Below are 21,987 nucleotides of genomic sequence, written 5' to 3'. Positions count from 1 at the left end.
ATTTTCAAACACGGTATTTCAGGCGAGCCACTCAAGATGCCTCGGCAGAAAATGTTTGTAAAAAAACAAAAAATGAACACCTGTTGCGCTTTCCTACAACCTATTAAAAAAAGCATAGTAATAAGGAGAGGGAAACGAAAATATAGGTCCAATATGCTTCCCTAATTCTAGGCAGTACCGTTAATTTTGTTGCACTGGTCGTCCTGCTCGCTATCAGCATTATTTGAACAGTTTATATCTTTTAAAGCAATTTTCCTTTTATGTGTTTCACTTCGAGCAATAATTTGATGTCCTTTCGTTCGGCATGCTACTACCAAGGTTCCAGTCGCCACAGAACTCTGAGGCATAGGAATGTTTTCTTTTCATCCCAAAGCCGCAAATCTTTATGCTTACAAACGAATGTATGTTCTCGTCAAGCAGGGATCACTTATAAAGTTGAGACGCTTTGCCTATTGCTCACGAATAGCATAAAAGTTAGGAATACTGTACAAAAAGAAAGTTTTCTGCAATGGATCATTCAATGTCATATTCGTAAATATGTGAGCGATATTGCCAGCCAGTGTAAACAAGATACACCCAGAACAAATAGGTGATTACTAACTTCAAACAGAATGCATTTAGGCCCCAGTTCAAACCGCGCAAGAGATGCTGTTGTTGATAAGCCTCACGTCAAATCACATATCGCTTCACAGGAATAACGTGTAAGAGTCAGTGGACAAATCCGAGATAACAAAATTTAAAACATTATACAGCTGAAAGACTCAAAGCACAAGAGACTGAATATAACCAGTGGGGCTTTTTAGGTTTCAACTGCTCGTTTCCAAAGCACATTTGTTTGCAATTTTCTTTCACAATTTCTACCTCAGCTTCCAATCCAATATCTTATCAAGTTGTGCGAATAAATATGTCATTTCGCATTGAGTCTTGATCTGATTGGCTTTGACTGCTCTGTAGTTCCTGTTTTGTGCAAGCTACCGCTATGTAGTCATCATCAGCTGTGTTGTATTTTTAACAGAAGAAAAGTATTTCCTGTTATCTCCAACTGGCCTAATCAGTGGCTTGCCGAGGTTGAAACTTGCCGGTTTATGGTCAAAAACATTCATCTCTTGTCCCATTTCTAGCCTTTCTTGCTTTCATTTCTTTCTTTTCTTAATTTTATACATTTTTCACTTGGTTCTGTTCACAAGCGCTCTGAATACCAGGATGAGGAAAAGGTCTTAAGGCAAACGAAAAAAAATTTAAGAAAGCGACGCAGTGAAAGGCAGATCGCAGTAAAATTGAGCTGTTGACGTGAACAATTGTATTTTAAGCTCATATTCTTCCACTTCTACCACATTTAATGCCATACTGCAATAAAATGGGTCAAGCGTGATTTCTTTGGGTTTTTCTCCGTTTGTTTACAACGCAACTACCCTCTTGGAAACCCCTTATTCTATAATGTCATAACTGGCTTGATATGAAAGAAGTTCCTTTCTGCCTGCGGCGTTCTAAGCCGTCAGGTATAAATCACATTGGTTGCTAGGTTCGGGCTCTTCATTTGTGTGTGCCGGTGTAGTTTTGTGCAGTTGTCACGTCGCGCCGTAAAGCTCTGTTTAATGAATAGCCGCACCTAGCTCCTTTCAGAAACTTTGTACCGCACTGTAAAGAAATTTCCTTGTGGTGCGGCTGGGCCGAGGAAACAAACTACGCCCATGGCAAGGAACTGAGAGCTCTTGACATGAAAATGCGGCTTGATTGCAATCTGTACAATTTACCTAGGTGAGCATGTTGCGGCCTGTTAAGATAAAGGAGAGATTTCCCCTCTATCTGATTGAAGGCAGATGTTTTGACCCATATAAAAAAAACTTATAAGCTTATAAAGCTTATAAATTCATGTGTAGAGTGATTATAAAGCATTTCATCGTCCATTGTTGCGAGACTTTTCAAATTAAAGAATAGCAAGAGATGTTTTGCAGCCAAAACTGTTATCACTTAGTTTCTTGAGGTCGTGGTGTCGGTTGTCTCGCGTCCCTCACCCTACGAAAGGCGCACGTTGGGACAGGGCCAGGAAAAGAAGAGCGCAAGTTTTCGCCATTTTTTACGCATTTTTCGAGGCAGTCCCGTGATGCGCTTGAACTAATTTAACGTTTGAGTGATAAATTCCTCGATTATCAGCTTCAGTCGACAGACATAGAGATGCTGAGCCTAGTGAAAACACAAGTTTTACAGAAGGCCCAATACCACTAACGGAAGCGCAGAGTCCTTGAAGGCCTTGCTTGTCGTGACAGAGAGTGCGAAAACAAGACACAAATGTATGTACGTGCCACAGACACCGTGTAGAAACGGCATAAATCCTAAGACGCAGCGAGAGATCGGCCGTAAGCATAAGCAGAAAGACCTGCAAAGACTCATAATTTTTATGTTCACACACACAAGATCAAATTCGTAGTGTAGCAATGCACAAAATTAGCAATTATATCCTCTGCATATTTTATGACTGCCTCTGATCATTTAAGTACTGTAATGTCATATTCACCTATAAGACAGAAACCTACAGTACTGTATAACGAACAGGGTTCAGCTTAAAACGAGGACGACACAGCGAGCTGTTATGATGTCTAAGATTGTTTGGCACCAATTTAAATTGTGAGGCAAGTGTGGAATATTTTAAGGCACTGTTATGGAAATACTGAAGGGAATGGTTCATTCTTTCGATGTGTAGCGAGATCTTTCTATCGCTCGCATCCAGTAGTTAACACTCACATAGAAGACGAATGGGGAACTTAACTTTTTGAGGAAAGCAAGAAAGATAATAACCAAAAAAATCGCAGCCTGTGCATATATATTCATTGGTTTTCAAAATATTGTACGAGTCAGGTGGGCGGACTCCTCAGTTCAGGACTACCGTGGCTAGCGCTGATGTCTGGACCCGTCGGATGGTCTGCAGTTGGTCCTCAAGACCACTACTCGTCAAGGCTGCCTCCCACTGCTCGTACGTGTGCGGATATATTGATTGTTATTGTCAAATCATACGATATATGAAAATATTGTGTTGATACACTATTTCTCGTTGAAAAATGCGCTTCTCCAGAATATCCTGGCCGTGGTGGTCGCATTTCGATGAAGGCGAAATGTTAGAGGCCCGTGTACGTTGCGATTTCACTGCGCATTAAAGAACCCTAGGAGGTCGAAATTTCCGGTGCCCTTCACAACGGTGTCCCTCATAGCCTCAGTCCCTTCGGGATGTTAAACTGCCATAAAACGTGAAACCAGTACAGTATGCGAGCAGAGTGAATCAAGGAACAAACGGGAATTAATGATATCATAATCGAAATCGAGAAGAAATGTGCGTCAAAAGAGCACATAGTCCTAAGGCAAGATAAGCGCTGGTCCTTAAAGAATGGATTCCAAGAGAAGGCAAGAGCAGCGATGGGTGGCAGAAAGTTAGGTGGGTGGGAGATTAAGATGTTTGCAGCTGCTGATTATAATGAGACTTTGTGAGTTGCAAACCCTGCCATATTTATTACGGTTGCCGTCTCATCTTCTTTGGGCAATGCTATTCTTCAAGCTCTCTCTTTGAACCTGTAGTGTATCTTTTCTCCTAAGCGTACCCTTGCGCAGATTCGTGGTTCTTTTCAGATATAGGAAGGACGGTCGAAGTATCCAACTGATAAGCAAGCAAGAGTGTTTTGCGCCGGTTAAATTATTTAGAATAACTTAATTTCTCTTCATACACATTCAGTATCTATAGGAGCTGCACAAGAGGCTACTTGAAGGACAAGGCATCTGGCAGTGATATCCAGTAATCGCTTTCGTCACCGCCGACAGCGCGTAGTTCACATCCAAGCACTGGCAGTGAATTTTGTGATGTTGCACACCGAATCTAGAAAAATTCATATAAAAAGCGTAGAGACAAGAAGATAGCTGTGTGAGACCTTTTCTGCCAGCACTCCGAATCGTATATCTGGCTATGGTGGGAAGAGAAGAAAAAAACGAATGAGTTACAGCTGCCTCAGGGAAATTTCCTCACTGCATCCTCCGAAAACCAGCGAGAAAGTAACTTTTCTATAACGTTTCAGCAGGGAAGAAAACCGCTTCTTCCAGTGCGAAAATGATGCCTGAAAATCCATTTCCCACCCCGAGGCACGGCGCCGTGCCACGTCTGGAAGAAACTCAGCCCATCTTTTGAACGCTACCAGTGAGTGGAAACTTGACAACGATATCAAGTAAGTGCTGAAAAGAAACTGCATTCTGGTTTCGTGACTGAAAGAAAAGCAGTACTCCGGAACAGATCCATTCAAGCTTTTCGCGATGCCTCGAGAGAAGAGCTGTGGAGCCGTGAAAGGTAGGTGGGTGCTGTGCATCAGTCTTGTTTGTGCACCTGCGGCAAGTTTCGCCCTCAAGATTACTGTCAGGCTTTGGCTCATAGCGTTTCACTATCGTGGTTCTAGACGTGCAGTGAACATTTTTCTTATCTAAAGTTTCTGTTCCCGCTAAAAGATTTTCTTTAGGACGCCGAATGGCTGTGTGTGTTGTTGAAAAAAATAATATATTGTTGCTGTTTGCACTCGACGCTGAATAACACATCCTCCGAAAATGGTGCGGGAAACCGCCGTGCAGCAAGCTCGAGATACACAGTAGCGGCTTCATTCCGGCCAGCAAAGAGCCAAAAATAAGACGGTAAATAACAATTTATATCACTCTGATTGAAGTCCTTGGTAAACTCAGCGTTTCAATAGAAGCTGGAAAGGCAGGTTCTTCTTTCGTTAACTCATTTTCTCCTTTTTGCGCGCGTCATGTTTCCCATCTTCGTCGCATTCTGAATGGAACTAATTTGTATCCCCGTACAGTGCTTGCTGAGGAGGCGAAGGGAAGCTTTCTTCTGAGAACGGTTCTTCAAATTCGTGTCGAAGTATACTGAGACATGGCAAATCTCCGTGAAAAGAATCTTTAATGTTTTTAGCGCAAGGAAATTAATTGAGGCTATACCATAATGCCCTAACCGGTTTACTTCCTCTGTATACGCATACGTAGTGTTCGCTTTCATCTGTAAGACATTTTCAGCGACGTAGTGAGCGAATACACGATCAAAAACTCAGATACAGTCGCGAAATGCGACGTGCAACTTTTGCGGAAATGTATCCTCAACTGCACTTTTTACATCCTTCTGCCTTATTCCTTTTTGTATTCACTGTACTCTATGCGTGGGTGCGCATATAGCATACGCTAATAAAGACATGCAAGCCCTACATCCTTGCAGAAAGGAAACCAGCGCAAAAAAAAACAGAGACACAAAACAGGAACACAGGACGACGCTGGGCTATCGACCAGATAGTCCAGCGTCGTCCTGTGTTCCTGTTCTGTGTCTCTGTTTTTTTTTGCGCTGGTTTCCTTTCTGCAATCATGTATCGACTCGCCCAGCTCACCACTCTACTGAATCATGTCCTTACGTCCTCATCCGCGTGAGCGTTGACCCCGGAGGATTGAACCTCAAAGTCAGCATGAACCAGAACTGTACCGAGCGGACGCCAAAGCGCTGTTGTCAAAATATGGTGTTCTATCTCTAAAACTCAATTACAAAAATTTATCAGCAGAATTCAGTGGTGTCAATACGAGTTGGAGCGGACAATTGGGGCTACTTTATCAAACACTATTCATTCACAAAATAACGCAAAGGCATACGCTTTCCCAAACACATTGTAGATTGCTCTTAAAGTGGGATGTAGATTAGAATGGAGAGGAGTGAAAGAGGTAGTCACGATGGTTCTAATAACTACGCCCCTAATGACACGGCCGAAAATGACTCCTGATAGTATCACAAAGACAAAAGAACGAACTATCAGTGAATATGCGTCTGTGATCGTATAGTGCGTTTGTGTAGATTAGCTCCGACATTTGTGAAACTAGCATAGCAATAAGTTCTATTCCTGTAGGAAGTTGTCTACAATTCTTTACCATGTGGAAATGCATATTGGTGCTGCCGCTGAATCGTCAGGTTGAAATCAATAAGTACCATGGCGGTGACAATGCCAAGACGAACTGCTGTTGATGAGCGTGGTACCAGTGTTGTTGCAAAGGAAGTGAATGAGGGCTTTGTCAAGAATACGCTTTCATGAAAAAGCGACTACTCCAAACGGAAAAATATTTGGCTGTAGCAATATCTTTCGTGTGTGTGTCTGCTCTTCGTGAACGTAAGCTTCGAAAATGGTTGAGAGCGGTGATAACAGCTGGAGACAATGCCTTCATTCCACATACAGTAGGTACAGCCAATTCCAAGTTTAGAAGGAGCGGCATGTTTGCATTCCAGCATTGATTTAAACGCCTCAGAATAAGCATCCTTTTGAAAAGCCGACGCGTAACGTACCATACCGGCTTCCTTCATCCCTATTAAATTCGAATGACGGCTGCAAATCATATGGTTTTGGCAGAGATATTATGCTCGCTCTATAAGTGGATCGTACTTCGAAGTTATCAATGACCGTATAACTGGCTAGTGACTACAACTTCCCAGGCTTAAGGCTTAAAGAATACTGAGACTGGGGAGCGCTAGATTCTAGACAAGGAGACAACAACACCTGTGTGTGCTGTCCCCTTGTCTTGAATCTGGCGCTCCCCAGACTCAGTATGCACGACCAACTAGCCTCCTACAAAGCTTTAAAGAATAAACACGCTTAATACACCGTGTTGCGCATATTCACATTAGGTTATACATCGAGAAGTCCGTGAAAAGAATGTACTGGCGACAAACAATAACGCGAATGGGTTTGAAGAGCTCCGCACTCTAAGCCTAGTGCTCGATCTGCGACGAAGATCTCCCCCTTTTTTCCTCATTTACTCCTCCGGCGCTATAACAACATCCGCCCGAATTATGAGAGTCCGGGAGCGGGGCGATGAAGCATGCCACAGGAAAGTCCGACGCAATGGTTGAGATACAGGCTGACGTGGAGGACGATTGCGCGGAAAGCAATAAGAGTGCTCCCGCACGCACACGTACTCCATGTAAATATTGTGAGACAAAGCATCGCGGTCGGAGACAGCCTGACGTAGGAAAGTGGTGGTCGTGGTTTGGAATGTGCTGCTCAATTTCATGCATCTGATAAATAACACTTGGGGAGGGATCGATTTTCTGCCATGATGTATGGAAAGACATCTACGGTACGGGATCACTGTTTACTGAAACTATTTGCTTTGGTTTGCGGTTCCAAAGAACGCAAATATAATGCAAGGCACATTACGTACAGCACGCGCAAGATATGCACAAACTACGGTGTTCAAAATCAATCTTTCATAATTCCAGGTTTTCTAACTCACCATCCTGCCGTTCACACTATTGTAAACGGATAGTCATCTCTAGGAAACTTAAAAAAGAAATTGAACTTGTGCTTGTTATCAATTCAGATATAATTGTTTGCCTTCAAATTTCAACATGCATCTTTTACTGTTTCTATTATATACTGCATGTACCTTCCAATTTCTGTGTACGTATATACTTTGTCATTTGCTCACCGTGTGTTGCTTGAGTGTTTTGTGTGTTCGGAAAGGGGACTGATGCTTAGTCAAGCAATCGTTGCCTTTTTGTCAGCTTCCTCGACAGAGGTTCTTTGTATTTCTGTAAAATAAACATTCATTCATTCATTCATTCATTCATTCATTCATTCATTAAAACCCGTTTCTAAGAAGCTGGCCAAACTTAAACTGTGCACGATGTAGTAAAAGCAAGAAAAAAACTTTTTTTGCCGTTCTATTCCACACAGCAGGAACAGGAGCTCAACAAAGACGATATCATGTCCAAGATTCTTGGAAAACTTTGAATAATAGAATATTATAACGTACTTTTATGGTCGATTCCTCCAATGCATAACAAAATCGTTCTTTTGCATTTTTTCCATCGCTCGCATCTAGCAGTTTGCATTTCCATAAGAAAACCAATTGGGAACGCTTCCGGCGACAGTAAAAACGTTAAAAGCAAACAAAAAGCAAACTGACAGGAGATATAGGAGTATATTGATTTCTACGCTGAAATCTTACAATATATAAAAAATTGCATTCATAAACTCTTTCCCGTAGAAAAATGTATTCGTCCAGAATAGATGGGTATGAAATTGCTGCAAAGAAAGCTAAGACTTCAGCCTCTCTAATGCGAGAAACTACTAACGTGACAAGCCACATCAAGAAAGGCCTCAGTGTTCCTTCAGAATAAGGGAGTATTTACTCATTGGCATCCACCCAAGCGCAGTCATGCGGCTACAAAGGAAAGCTATACAGCTTTCTCAGAAACTTCGCAGTTAAAGAAAAACTCACGGGCTGTGGTGTACGTATTTAAGATTTCAGAAGCTTCCACCAACAAACCGGGTCGAGCATAAATGCTGTCTCTTTATGTGGGTCGGACCAACAGGCGAACACGTGAAGGTAAAAGCGGTCACGTGAAGTTAAAGGGTAAAGTCAGGGTATTATAAAGAAGACAAAATTAACCACGTTTATCTTATTCTGCAACACGATTCGACTTTGTAAGATAAAATAGTGAAAGGGGAGAATAGGCGGGCCGGGCAGAAGACCGTGCTGTTGATATGAAAGCATTGCACCGCTAGAGTGCGTAGTGAAAGGGCGTCTTTTGATGTTATTTCCTCTCGACAGAGGCGCCATCTGCTTGCTTCCTGTATTAAGCGCCCGTATCGAATTAATTGTCAATTTGCTCTATTTTTTGTTACCATATTTGTTCTCAGCCACTGTTGGTTTCTTTGCAAGTTATAAAATAAAATGTCACGCAAGGCGCTACAGGCGTTTGCAATTTCTGATTTTGTACACAAAATACAATAGCATTATATGAAAACGTGCGTGATCGATGACAACAACGTGTGTCGATGTTCTTGTTGTGTTTTGACAGTCTAAATTGGAAACTGGGGAGTTCAATGCCCCGAATCTAGGCGTAGGCTGAGAGAGACACCAGAGTTTCGGGCTTCTGGTTTATTTAAACCACTTGGAGTTTTTCAACGTACGCTCACAACGCAGGGCACAAGGACGTTTTTTTGTTTCGCCTCAATAAAAATACGGCCGCCGCTGCTTTGTTCGCACCCGCGACCTTGGGATCAGTAGCCGAACGCCGAAGCCCCTGAGGCGCCTGCAGCAAGTTTTTGACAGTGTCACTTGACTAACTGAAAGCGTTAATATCTGAAATTTAATTTCACGTTACATAAGTCAAAAATGCCAATGGTGACTGAGTATTTGTTAATTGAGAGAAGTTGCTGGTGTTCGCATGAGACCACGCTTGATTGCGATAGGTGAGGAGACATAGCTCGACTGGAAATGAATCAAGTGGAATCAACTCAAATGTTTATTAGAACATCGAAGCTTTGTACATAAGCTAAAATACAGAAGGAGGTCCCGTAAATACCTCAAGGCTGCGCTGTGAGCTGCTGTTAGTGCGAACGGGAAAAAATAATTTGAAAAACCAACAGCAGCAGTTGAAACGCATGGGTAGATAATTATTCATAAATACTTGCAGTTTATAAAGACCGTTTGATGTTTGAAGAAAGTTACACATTATACGCTGATAATGTAGATATACATGTCAGCGCATAAAATAAATATAAAGCATTTAGTCGAGTATTACAAGGTTACAAATTATAGCAACTACTACATCTTGTGCAAAACAAATAACAAATATATATAAACCCAATTCCGCCATAAAATTCAACCCAATAGCCTTTCAAGTTTCAATTTTGATGAACCTAATAGCCTTTTTTCAATTTGTTTAAAAATGAAGATTCTTTAGGTATAGATGCGAACTGTGCGAACAGCTGGTAGTAGAAAAATAGGGGTGGCGAACCCTTTTAACTTCTAGTTAATAATGGTCTAACATATTTGGCTGTTTTTCTCCTCAAGCGGCAAAGCAAATGCGTGCATCATAGTGTCACAATACAGTCTAGCTGTCACGTAGTGCTTTGCTAACAGCATATCTGAGAGTTAGAGTGCAGCTATTTATAAGGAGTTTACCACGACGGTGCAATTTTAACATTATCTTGCTTACTTGCTGGTAGCATTCGCAGAACAGTCAGGGGTAGTATCTGCGACCCCTAAAAGTAAGACGGTTTAGTTAATATCTCTTGCTTTCTATGCAAATTTACGAACATGTTGTGCAGAATATTGGTTCGTTTTCTACTACAGATAAAACGTCGTTTCTAAAATGAGAGAAATCATTTTGAATATTCCCTAACTATTATTTGAAGGAACACGAAAATATCCACCTTTCTTTAATTATTAAGATAAAGTAGGCTGCAAAATCAGCAAGAGGTAACGTGCGATGCGACGGCACAATGTATATTCATGCTACCTTGTGTTATAGTAATAACCTGGTTGTGACGGTTAAGATGAGCTTCCACGCTCCACTGCTGAAAACCAATTAGGGGCTCATACTAAATTAGCAGGGTCCTGTTTATTTATAAATGTGCCTTTTGTGACGCCCTCTCATTTAGCGTTTCTTACGACCTCATTATCCGCAAATTATGACAGCAGAGAAAAATGAAGCTATACGGCAGCTCCAATTAGCATGCCAGTTTGACCTCGCGCTATTTTTCTTAATCCGACAATCTTCATGATTTCCTGGATGCTGTAAGCCGCCTGATGAATACAGCACTACAATACATAAAATTTTGCAATTCGCGCTCACGCTTAACCTGGATTCTCTTCAGTGTTTTCGGGTTTTTCAGGTTCATGAACCTTCAGATGCGAAGCATGCATTTGTGAAGACTCTCCATTTTCCTTCATGCTGATGATGTCTTAAAGCTGAATTCACCTATCCTTTCGGAACTACAAGCATTCGCATTATATATATATATATATATATATATATATATATATATATATATATATATATATATATATATATATATATATATTTATGAAGGGAGCCAACAGTCACCGAAACCAAGGTGCATAGGGGAACGTTATTTTTTTTTTAATGTGTTATGTTTATCAGTAAGATAATAATTCTTAGATTAATAAATTGCTTAAAGGAAATTACTTATAAAGCAGCAGAAAAAACAACCATGCCGCCGGTGGGATCCGAACCCACGACCTCCGAATATCGCGTCCGGTGCTCTTACCAACTGAGCTACGGCGACGGCTGTCCAATCTGCTGCTCTCGTGGGTATTTATGTTTAGTGGGTGTAAGCGAGCCTTGAGAGTGTTCACCAGCGCCACCCTCGACCATAGCGGCGGACGTAGCACGTCCTGTAATACCGCGAGCGTGACGTAGAACGTCATCTAACGGCGAGGGCGGAAACTGTGCGAGAGCCCTCTTATGCTACCTTTGGCATTAAGACTGCCAGAACCGAGACCCTCGTTAAGCTATCAGCAGACAAGTTAAAGGAAATGAGGGGCCCGTTTGACAAATTTATGAAGGGAGCCAACAGTCACCGAAACCAAGGTGCATAGGGGAACGTTAATTTTTTTTTTTAATGTGTTATGTTTATCAGTAAGATAATAATTCTTAGATTAATAAATTGCTTAAAGAAAATTACTTATAAAGCAGCAGAAAAAACAACCATGCCGCCGGTGGGATCCGAACCCACGACCTCCGAATATCGCGTCCGGTGCTCTTACCAACTGAGCTACGGCGACGGCTGTCCAATCTGCTGCTCTCGTGGGTATTTATGTTTAGTGGGTGTAAGCGAGCCTTGAGAGTGTTCACCAGCGCCACCCTCGACCATAGCGGCGGACGTAGCACGTCCTGTAATACCGCGAGCGTGACGTAGAACGTCATCTAACGGCGAGGGCGGAAACTGTGCGAGAGCCCTCTTATGCTACCTTTGGCATTAAGACTGCCAGAACCGAGACCCTCGTTAAGCTATCAGCAGACAAGTTAAAGGAAATGAGGGGCCGTCACGCTACGTCACACTCCAGCGAAATAAATCACTTTCTTACACCATCACTTTCTTTACACCATAAGCCGTTTAAATGGAGTAACTACTTAAGGCCTCCAACTTTTACTTCTGCTTATTAAATATGAACTTTCGTAGTGATATCAAGCTCCGTCGAATAATTGCCCGGGTAGGCTTACCGTTGCCGTCCCTTGACGGTAACAGAGTCATCAGTGGCAGTGCACGTCATAGCCTATGTGCGTCTGAACGTGAATAAACGTTTAGGTGGCGCGTGGTGGCCAACATGCCTATGGATCAAACTCATGCGTATGCTGTCATTTCGTCCAAACATATAAACAAAAGGCTGAATTTAGAAAACGGTGCGAATGCTCTACGAAAATCTCACTATACCCTTCGAGCATATATGATAACAGCCACCTTCCCCCATCTATGTTCTGACTCCTCAGAACTGGTGAATTGGTCCCACTTAAAAACGAAACAAAACACTGTTCCCCGCATCTCAGATGAGCTGCATATATGTTACACAACTCGGACAGCAGCGAAATTTTTTTTATGTGTCCTAGTTTTGATATTTTTCACGCGCTCCTGCCAAACGCAGATATCTGTGTTGAAGTTTTGAGCAGACTGGGTGTTCGAAGAACATGTGCATAAACGGCATGCACCAATCTTGTGGTGGACTGCCCGCAACAGCGCTTTCTCTTGAAAACTTGGGAAGAACTAATAAGGTAAAATATTTTTTTCGAAAAAAGGAATATTTTTAACAAAACAAGCTGAACCTCTCAAACGTCTTGCTATAATAAGGGACCGCAAAGGAAGCTCAGCAAGTATTGTTCTGTATGGACGGCGCACTTTCTCTTTCCTTTTTGCCTCTTGAGTGCACGCTTATTGACTTTCTTCGGCTATTGTCGTTACGTTTTGTAGCGGCGCTATCACCATCAGCAGTGCTGCCCCGCCTCTCGAGTGGATGTCAGCTGCCGAAACCGCCTTCCAATTTGCCAAGAACACCCTTGCCGACGCTACTCTGCTCATGCACCCGCTGGCCGACGTCCCAATGCGTCTCATCACCGACGCCTCTGTCGCAGTTGTAGGCGCCGTCCTGCAACAGCTTCAGGACGACTGCTGGTGCCCGCTGGGTTTGTTCTCCCAGAAGCTCAAGCCCGCAAGCTCGCCGAAACTCGCTACAGTACGTTCGGCCGTGAGTTGCTAGCTGTCTATCCCGCCATCCGACACTTCCGTCACATCTTTTTATGTGCTCACGGACCACAAGCCCTTAACTTTTGCTTTTCGTGTGCATCAAAGTTCATACACTGGACGAGCGATACGGCAACAGAGTTTTATTTCTGAATTTACGGTGGATATAAGACACATCGAAGGAGCCGCGAAAACTGCCCCCGATGCGCTCTCCCGTGTCGCTGCTCTTGCATCAATCACGCATGACTTCGAAGCGCCGGCTTTTGCACAGGCGTTAGACAGCGAGCTTCAAACCCTTCAGCCAAACCCTGGCTCTCTGACCTTGTCGCCAGTGCCCCTGCCATTCTGCTCAGCTGCAATCGCGTGCGACGTTTCCAGTGGTTCTCCACGGCCTTTTGTACCCACCGCGTTCCGCCGCCAAGTTTTCGAACAGCTGCACTGCGCAAGCCATCCCGGCATTCGTGCTACGCAGCAGCTCGTGACGTCTAGGCTCGTCTGGCCAAACGCCAACCGAAATGTGCGTCGCTGGGATCGTGAGTGCTTGCAATGTCAGCGTACAAAAACAACGCGCCACACGCGATCGCCTTGCTACCCTTTCCGGACCCCCGACTGTCTTTTCGACCATGTCCATGTCGACATTGTTGGCCTTCTTCCATCACGAGGTTTCCTATACATCATTACGTGTGTTGACCGCTACACACGGTGGCCCGAAGCCTATCCGCTGCCCGATATCACGGCGTCTACAGTGGCGTCCCCTTTTGTCAGTGGATGAATTTCCCGTTTCGGCTGCCCCACGGTAGTGACGACGGATCACGGCTTCCAGTTTGAGTGCGCCTTGTTTCGCGTCCTGGCATCTCTGCTTGGCGTGCGCCATGTCCACACCACCGCGTATCATCCCTCCGCGAACGGCATGGTTGAACGCTTGCACCGACAGCTGAAGGCTGCCCTTGTTGCACGCGAAGCTCGCACCTGTTGGCCCGATTCGCTTCCTTTGGTGCTCCTCGGCCTTCTATCAGCCTTTAAAGATCTTCAATGCAAGGCGGCAGAAATGGTATACGGGACTACAGACCCTTTGCCCGGCGAGTTCTTCGTTTCGGCCCGTATCGAGGACATCTGTATGCCTGCCTACGTTCAACAACTACGCCTGCTCTTCAGGCACCTGCAACCCGTCCACACATGTCTATCGATTCACCAAGTCTTCGTGAGCAAAGACCTCGCCACGTCCACCCAGGTCTTTGTTCGTCGAGACGTCATCAAGCCTTCGTTCACCCCTCCCTACGATGGCCCTTATCGCGTCCTGCAGTGGGGTGAGAAAACTCAGAAGCTGTCCGTTGATTGACGAGAAGAAATCGTTGCCATCGACCACGTGAAACCCGCCTAAATCGCGCGTGTTTCTCGTTCGACCCACCAGCACGAAATCTCAAGCCCCAGTTCTTCCGCTAATTCGGTTCGCGCCGTCAGCAGGCATGTCTCATGAGTGCCGCGCTGTTAACTGCCATTCTCCTTCCTCTCGGCGGGGGGAGCCCTGTAGCGGCACTATCATCACCAGCAGTGCTGCGCCGCCTCGGCTCGTGACATGCGCTCGCGCTGGCTACGTGAGGCCACGTGCGGAGTAGAATAAAGACAGTTGATACCTTGTTCCCGACCTGTTCGCTTCGTCCACGTCGTGCTCCGATAATTTGTAGGGGACTAAGTCTCTGTCCCTCCACACGTTTGTTTCAAAGCTTATATACGGCGATAGCGGCCAGACAGGCAAACAAGTTGTATTACCTCTCACGCGTGGCCAGTGTTACCGCATATATTTGTGGCCGACGTATCGACCACCCACATTTCGCTGCCCGCAGCACAGGTGTGTTTTTCAGTCAACTGGTCATCTCTGCGCTAAACAACATCCTGTATATACCCCACATATATCGGACAACTCGTGTTTCTTTACAAACGATAGGTCGGCCGCTTTCTTGCTGGTGGATCCACGTAGGTGCGGTTTACATCCTCCGAAAATTCGCCCCCCTATGACAACTAAATCAAACCAAAAAGTGTGGTAATTAAAGTTTCTTACGTTCTTTACTAAATTTGGCTCCGTATGAATATGACGGTGGTATTGGAAGTAACGACAAGACTAGAAACAAAAGTAAACTTCCTGAGGATAGGCGTCCATACGCATGAGGGTGGCCGGGGCATTGTATTTGCTGTGCTATGTTTATAATCGGAGCTAACAAAGCAAAAGACTTTGAAAGAAAGATAAATATTTGGCAGTTACTTGGATAGCGAGCACGTGTAGAAGTGGAGGCTCCTTCGCGCTCTTGGTCACACCTTTTATCACGTACTTTTTTATGATGCTGCCTTATATGGCCAGAACACAGCTTATAATGTACCAAATTGGCAATTCAAAATTTTTTTCCACAACCGCCACCAAGGTTTGTTATCTGGTGGTTAGAATTGTGAGTGTTGTCGCAAATATAGCTGTGAAAATGTGATTGTTTTATGCTCTCTTGGCACTCGTAGCTGACAGCGCTCTTCATATTTTCAACTAGCGGTTTAGAATTACCAACCTTCAAAGCACGGAAATACAACAAATTAGCTTTGTGGACTATCGCAGCGTTCGCGGCTTTTCGCGAGGGAGTCACGGACGTACAGAGGACAGAAAATAAAGGCCTATGAGTCGCTGGAGCCGAAAGCAGGCGCAGACCGGTCTATTGAAAGAGTGCTTGAACAATGTTCCTTCTTCCTGCCGTCTTTGAGAGCCCGCCATTTTTGTTTGCGCACGGCGCAGAGCTTTTCGCTTCCCTGGCCGACCGCAGAGTGGCGACGGCCCAATCTCCCGTTGTCCCCGCAGCGACGGCCCTCGAGGGGATATTGGGGAGCGGCCACGTTGAGCAATGCCAGACGTGGTGGCTCTTCAGCGGCCACTGCCGCACCATTGCGGCCCGTGAGTGGTTCCTCGTTTCTCGAGGTCCATCTCGTGACCGGTCCAGTCCCTTTGTGTTCGTTGTGTCCCCTGCTGTTTTTCATCGCAGTTGTGTTCTTTATTTGCAGTCGCTGCCTAAGTAAGGTGTATGCTTCGTCTTCGACTTCGTAAAGAGTGTTAGCGATTTGTTTTGCGTACGAAAAGAGAGATGATTCTTTTTAGGCACTAATTTTAGTTGCTTATTTTCTATTTAATTTAACTTCCGGGGCATTACATGAGGCTGAGTTATAAGGCAATGTAAGTAAAACTGCGTCTGTGCTGTATATTACGTATCATGAGCTAATAATAAATTAAATATTAGTTCTGTAGCTTTAGGTGAAGCCAAACTTGGCGACTGTAATGTGTCAGTATTACAAGAGCGTTGTGGGCTCCATCGAAGCCGACTTCTTGAGATTGTGGATGCTTATCAGGTGAATCACGAAATCGACAAACATTTTGGATCATGCATGCCAATTAAGATTTGTTTTTCTTCGCATAACTTTGCTAAAAAACGTCGTGAGAAAAGGAATACTCAGACAAGAAGCTCATATTTGAAGTGCGCTGGATCGGCTAGTCTGCTGACCACGTCCCAAGGCATCGACGTTTCCCGTGGCCGTGAGGTTAACACCAGCAAACACAGGTTAAGGGAGGTGCGGTCTCTCACGATAGGCATAAACAGCCACACAAATGCCGAAAAACTGCGGTCGGAGGGCAGCAGTATACATATGCGAGTTTTGTGCGAGTACACATTGTCACTTTTTCATCCGAACCATGTTATGCCAGGAGCGGAATTTTTTCATGAGCTGTTCGCCTGAGAGCACTAATTTGCGGCTAGCCAATAGCTGGAGCCCGGGGTTTCGTCATTTTGTGGGATTTTTGAACAAAGAAAATAGCTACTCTCTAATGATAACATGATAAAAATTGCTGCATCCAATGTTTTATTATGTGTTCTACAACCACTAAGTTGATTGTCTGCCATGAAGTCAATCCTTAAAAACATGATAGTAAAACTTCAATGAAGATGTTTAGAACAAAACACAAAATTATGCACGGCTGTTGTGGCGAACCGTTAAACACATCTTTTTAGTAATGGGCTCCCATTATAGTGTCGCGGGTGAGTACATGCTGCTTTTAAATTCGTCGTCGGTGTCCCACAGCAATTCATTTAATGCACCTGGTACTCTTTTAATCTTTAGCACAAGTTACGGAACATAGCATTTTGCACATTATACAGAGGGATTTGCGGTACTATTCTGCGGTATAATTTATTTACGCGTGGCGCTCTAACGACGTGACTACGCGCGACCATAACGACCCCGTTGATGCCCTGCCTAGTGGAACGCAATAAATGCCCGGTCACGGTGTGGTGTACTGCAGAGCACGTGCGCGAAGTGCCTGGCCGCCCTTACGAGGCAGCCAAGAGCAGGAGTTACGGTCGCGCCTCACTAATTCGGTGCAGTGCCTTCAATGTTTCATTCCATGCTTGTTCATTCACAGGATTGGATAGTCTTCTTCGGCAGCGTTTTCAGATATTGTCATCGTATTATAAAATTCGGTCACATTCCGTGCTGTGGAATATTACAAGACATCGCGTTTACGTGAGGGGAAGTCAGTGTGGGTGAGGAACTGACATTATGTTTCTTTAGAGCGGAGCTGCTGCCTCTAGGGACAAACGCTTCCCTCTACAGCTTATCGAGACGCAACGCTGCATGAAAGCTTGCCTTGAAGTCTGGTGCGGCGGCCAATGCGCTTTGCCGAAGCTCCGTTGTGCACATAAATCTACTCTTTTACGACCCTCGAAGCATCGCCATTTGAGGCAATAGCACACGGGCAATATCTTGACTTTATCGACGAGCGGCTGTTCGGATGCATCGGAGCGAGCGAATGAAAAAATAAAAATAATCACAACCTACGCCTCGCTGTTTGCAGTCCGCGTCGCTGTCACCTTCAGTGCAATGGAAAACTAAAGCAGCGCAGTGTTCAATTTTGAACCTAAAAATTACTGTACAATGGTGCGTAATTAGGTTATGCAGCTATTTATTGTGCTAATTTCTTTAAAACATGTTAATCAATGCAACCACTGTGCTCTCAGTTACTTAAACGTTTTACCAAGCTCCGGTCACGAAATCACCCCTGGACCCAATGAATGCACGTTCTAGATATAAAGCGTACCTATAAAACGAAAAATCCACAAACGAGAGTAGGTACATACAAAAATGCTTTCCATGCTGCTAAGTGAATGACATTTAGTATATATTAATGATCTCGTTGCTTAATTGTTGATAGGGCACTGCAGATATAATATTATAGATGAAGAGGAAAAAACCTTCGTCTAGCGTTGTGATATTTCTGTAGATCTCACGTCAGCGTCGACTTTCACAGCTGCTTAAACGACTGTTGTCGCGCAAGTTTTTATCAGCTGCTAACTTAGAATATCATACAACTTGCCAAAAAACCCAGAATTACTGTATCCAGGACATTGCTGAGTTGACAAGCGTTTCGATCGGTTCATGCTCGAGACGGTAAATTTTAACCACATTCTGAAATGAATCGTATGCCTTTCAAATGCTGTTGGCCAAGAAATGCATCGCCGTCAATCACTTAATCAACGGCTGCGAAAGCTATGGTGAATGACGTAATCAACGTGCTTCTACACGGCATTCTGGCATGGCCGATGCGGGCCTAGTCGGCTTGACCCTCGCTGTATCGTCTTCGGAGCAGTCCGTGTTCTATGTAGTAAGCCCACTGGCCTGCCCTTGTGGGTCCCCCCCGATGCCGAGTTGCAAATACCGCGCATATCCCACGTCGGGCCCTATGGGCAGCCCGTGCCGGGCCCACAAGGGCCCGCAATTCAGAGCACCATTTGTGCTACTGGGGGCGGTGCGCCTAAGCATTCATCCGTAAAGAAGTCACACTCCCAGCTTTCGCTAATGACTCATTTTCAAAGCCCCGTTGACACCTCAAATCCACCAATAGTAAAGGTGTCTATTCCGAGAGCAGGTCGACGGAGGTAGATAGTAAAATCGCCACGACGGATATACGCCAAGGCGCCGTTGTTTATGTTGTGCACACGAAAGCGTAATTAGGCAGTAAAACTATTTTATTAGGTCAGATATATCTTAACTAATTATTGTTTAGCCTAATTATTTTTAAAGCTACTCTTAGCTGCTTTTCGTCTCCCTTTTCGCTGGATGTCTTCCTTTACATGACAAAGGTTTATTAACGCAGCTGCCATATTGCTAGCAGGGATTCGCTAATTTTTATGTTGCTATAACAACAAAAATTGTCTAAATACTAAACCCTTTAATTAAGCCGTTAAATTCTACCCTCTGCATAGAGGTCTAACGTTATAGAACACAGTACTACTTAAATATTTTCTTTTTCCTGAAATATTGGTTTTTACTCCCATTATTTCAAGTGCAATAAAAAAACAGAAAAAAAAAGAATGTATAAGCCTACGTTCTTCTGCACAGGCAGAAACGAAGAACTGTTTTCGCCGTGACCGACTTCTCGTAAACGCAAAATGCCAAGTATATACTATTTTTACCTTTATGGGCTAGTTTGAGGCGTAAACTAATGTGAGGCTCGCACTAATGTGTTTAAATACAGTGGAGTGACCTGTACCGCGCCTACTTTAGACAGCTATTACTCTCATAGGCGGTTCCGCTATGGGTCATTCGATGCCAAACGTACCAAAGTTCACACCCGAGCCCCTGCGATATCGTTCATAGAATTTCCGGCTATTTATTGAGCGGTCTACACGAATTACCATTAGTAACTTTTGGGGAAAATATTCTTAGTCATGTGACAGCACTTTGTATTTCTCGGAGGTGTGCAAAATTTGCTGTCACAAAAAACAAGTAGCGATAAAACATTTATGCATGAACTGTGGCGGGTGTAAGTGTGCAACACTAATTGCTGGGCGCAGGAGGGTAATGCTAGAGGGCCGCATACAACCTACAAACGACATACCTGCTGCCAGTGCCCAAGAAACACAGGAGCGCATGCTTAATTCTAGCCCCCCCCCCCTTTTTTTTTACGTTTATCTAAAATTGGGTGAAAGTGAAGGTACACAATCCTACAAATATGCAGGTAGGAGGTCCGGAGACTTCCGCAAGGGCGCCTTCGCATTACGCTAATAGCCTACCCTTAAGGTGCATTGCGCTCATAATCTGAGTCATCTTCCCTTAACCATCTCCGCATATCACAGCCTAATGGCGAGTAGTGTACTGAATCTCATTAACTTAGAGATATAGCCGGCTGTTCAAGCTGGTTAACTGAAATTCGTACCACTTGGAAGTGGCATAAGTTTCCGATGTGAAGAAACGTGTTAGGAAAATTAATAAATACTGCGGAAAAAATGTAAGTTTTGGCTGGTGCTTTTAAGATGCTTTTGGTTCATTCAGTACTAACTTGTTGACTCCAAAAATATCTCATCTGAGACATAGAAACCCTTCAAAACCACGTCACCTATTTCACCACATTCCAATACGCCAAAATCACCAGTTTAATGTAACTCAAACAATTCACCGGCCTTCCAACACTTGCAGCCAGCTGCGTAATTTTTGGTCTATTAATTTTTCGCTGATCTCTTAATGTTTGAAAAGTCATTTTATGCTGAAACCACCCTCGAGCACGTGATCCCTCTTAAACAACGGTCACCTAATCGCACGCATTAACGCCCGCACCTCTGCCATGAGCAGTTCATTTTTCCGTGATCCCGTAGCGCTTTTGGAATTGCCTTCCCGTTAACGTAATCACATGCCCTGACCGTCATATATAATGCACAAAATGGCTTGTCACTTTTCGTAACCTTAGACACCTATTCTCCGCCACCGCGCCTTACCGTGTACTCCAGAGCTGTTAAAACCGCACTGGGATGTTGAAATGTGCAATGAACCCTCCGTGGAATTTATTTTTGGTCTCAGCTATTGTATCGCACTATTTTTTTCCTTATGTCCGCATCAGAACCATCAATTTTAATGCACAACATCACTCCGCCCTTATGTAAAGCCTGCAGGCCTTAAAGGGACAAAAAAAAATTGAATAAAATGAGGTGATACAACCGGCTAAACCGTACGACCACAGCGAGATTTCTGTTCGTGGCGAGCATTTTTAAACTCAGAATGAAGGAATCAAAAGATGAGAACACTTGTTGAGAACACGTGGCACGAGTGGCTGAATGTTAGACCGCGCAGCACAGAAGGTTGCGGTGGTGGCCCTCTGGTACCACATCGGAAAACGAAGCTGGTTAGCGGCGACAGCGCTGTTTCGAATTCCACTCAGTGCCGTACCGTACTAAGTTTTTACTTTTATCCGGTCTCAGGTTCACTGCGTTTAACGGATGATGCTTTTCTGGATTTACGGGAAATTAAAGCTAAAACGTTGAGGGAAGTGAAAGGGCTGAGACCGAACAATGGAGTATAACTCGCCGGCAATCACATCACAATCAGCCTTCGCGCTTGCAGTTTAAAAGTGTTTTTGCAATAATAATTTTTATTTCGAAAGATAAGGCGGGCGGCTTTTCTTCCTTATTTTTTTTTTATTCCTTGTTGAACACCATAATTGTGACGTAAGAATACATCTGGTTCGTAATTATTAAGGGGGGATATAAACACCGAGGAAGGTATTGGTGGAAGAAAATCCGATTATATTACTTTCTGATTCTCTCTGAGATAGTTACATATGTCGGCTGCTAGGATGTTTAAACTTTGCTAGACAATATTGTCTGAGCATGAAACGCCATTTGATACTACGGTATAATAAACAAACTGCACTTTCATTGCTATTGCAAGCTGATTGCTGCAGTGTGGTCAAAACGTCAGTTTACCTCCGTATTATGCAATACTAGCAGCACACGTGCTTTGGTTATTTTTGTAAAAAAGCTGATTAAGTCGAGAGCTGAAGGAAACAACATGCCAGCGTTGGATAGGTCGGCTTCACTAATGGAACTTCTCTGTGAATAGGAGCGGTGGCAGGAGGCGGCAATTC

The sequence above is a fragment of the Amblyomma americanum genome, chromosome 6, assembly GCF_052857255.1.
Source record: "Amblyomma americanum isolate KBUSLIRL-KWMA chromosome 6, ASM5285725v1, whole genome shotgun sequence".
In the NCBI taxonomy this organism is placed as follows: Eukaryota; Metazoa; Arthropoda; class Arachnida; order Ixodida; family Ixodidae; genus Amblyomma; species Amblyomma americanum.
The sequence above is the reverse complement of the archived record's forward strand: the minus strand, read 5'-3'. Positions refer to the sequence as shown.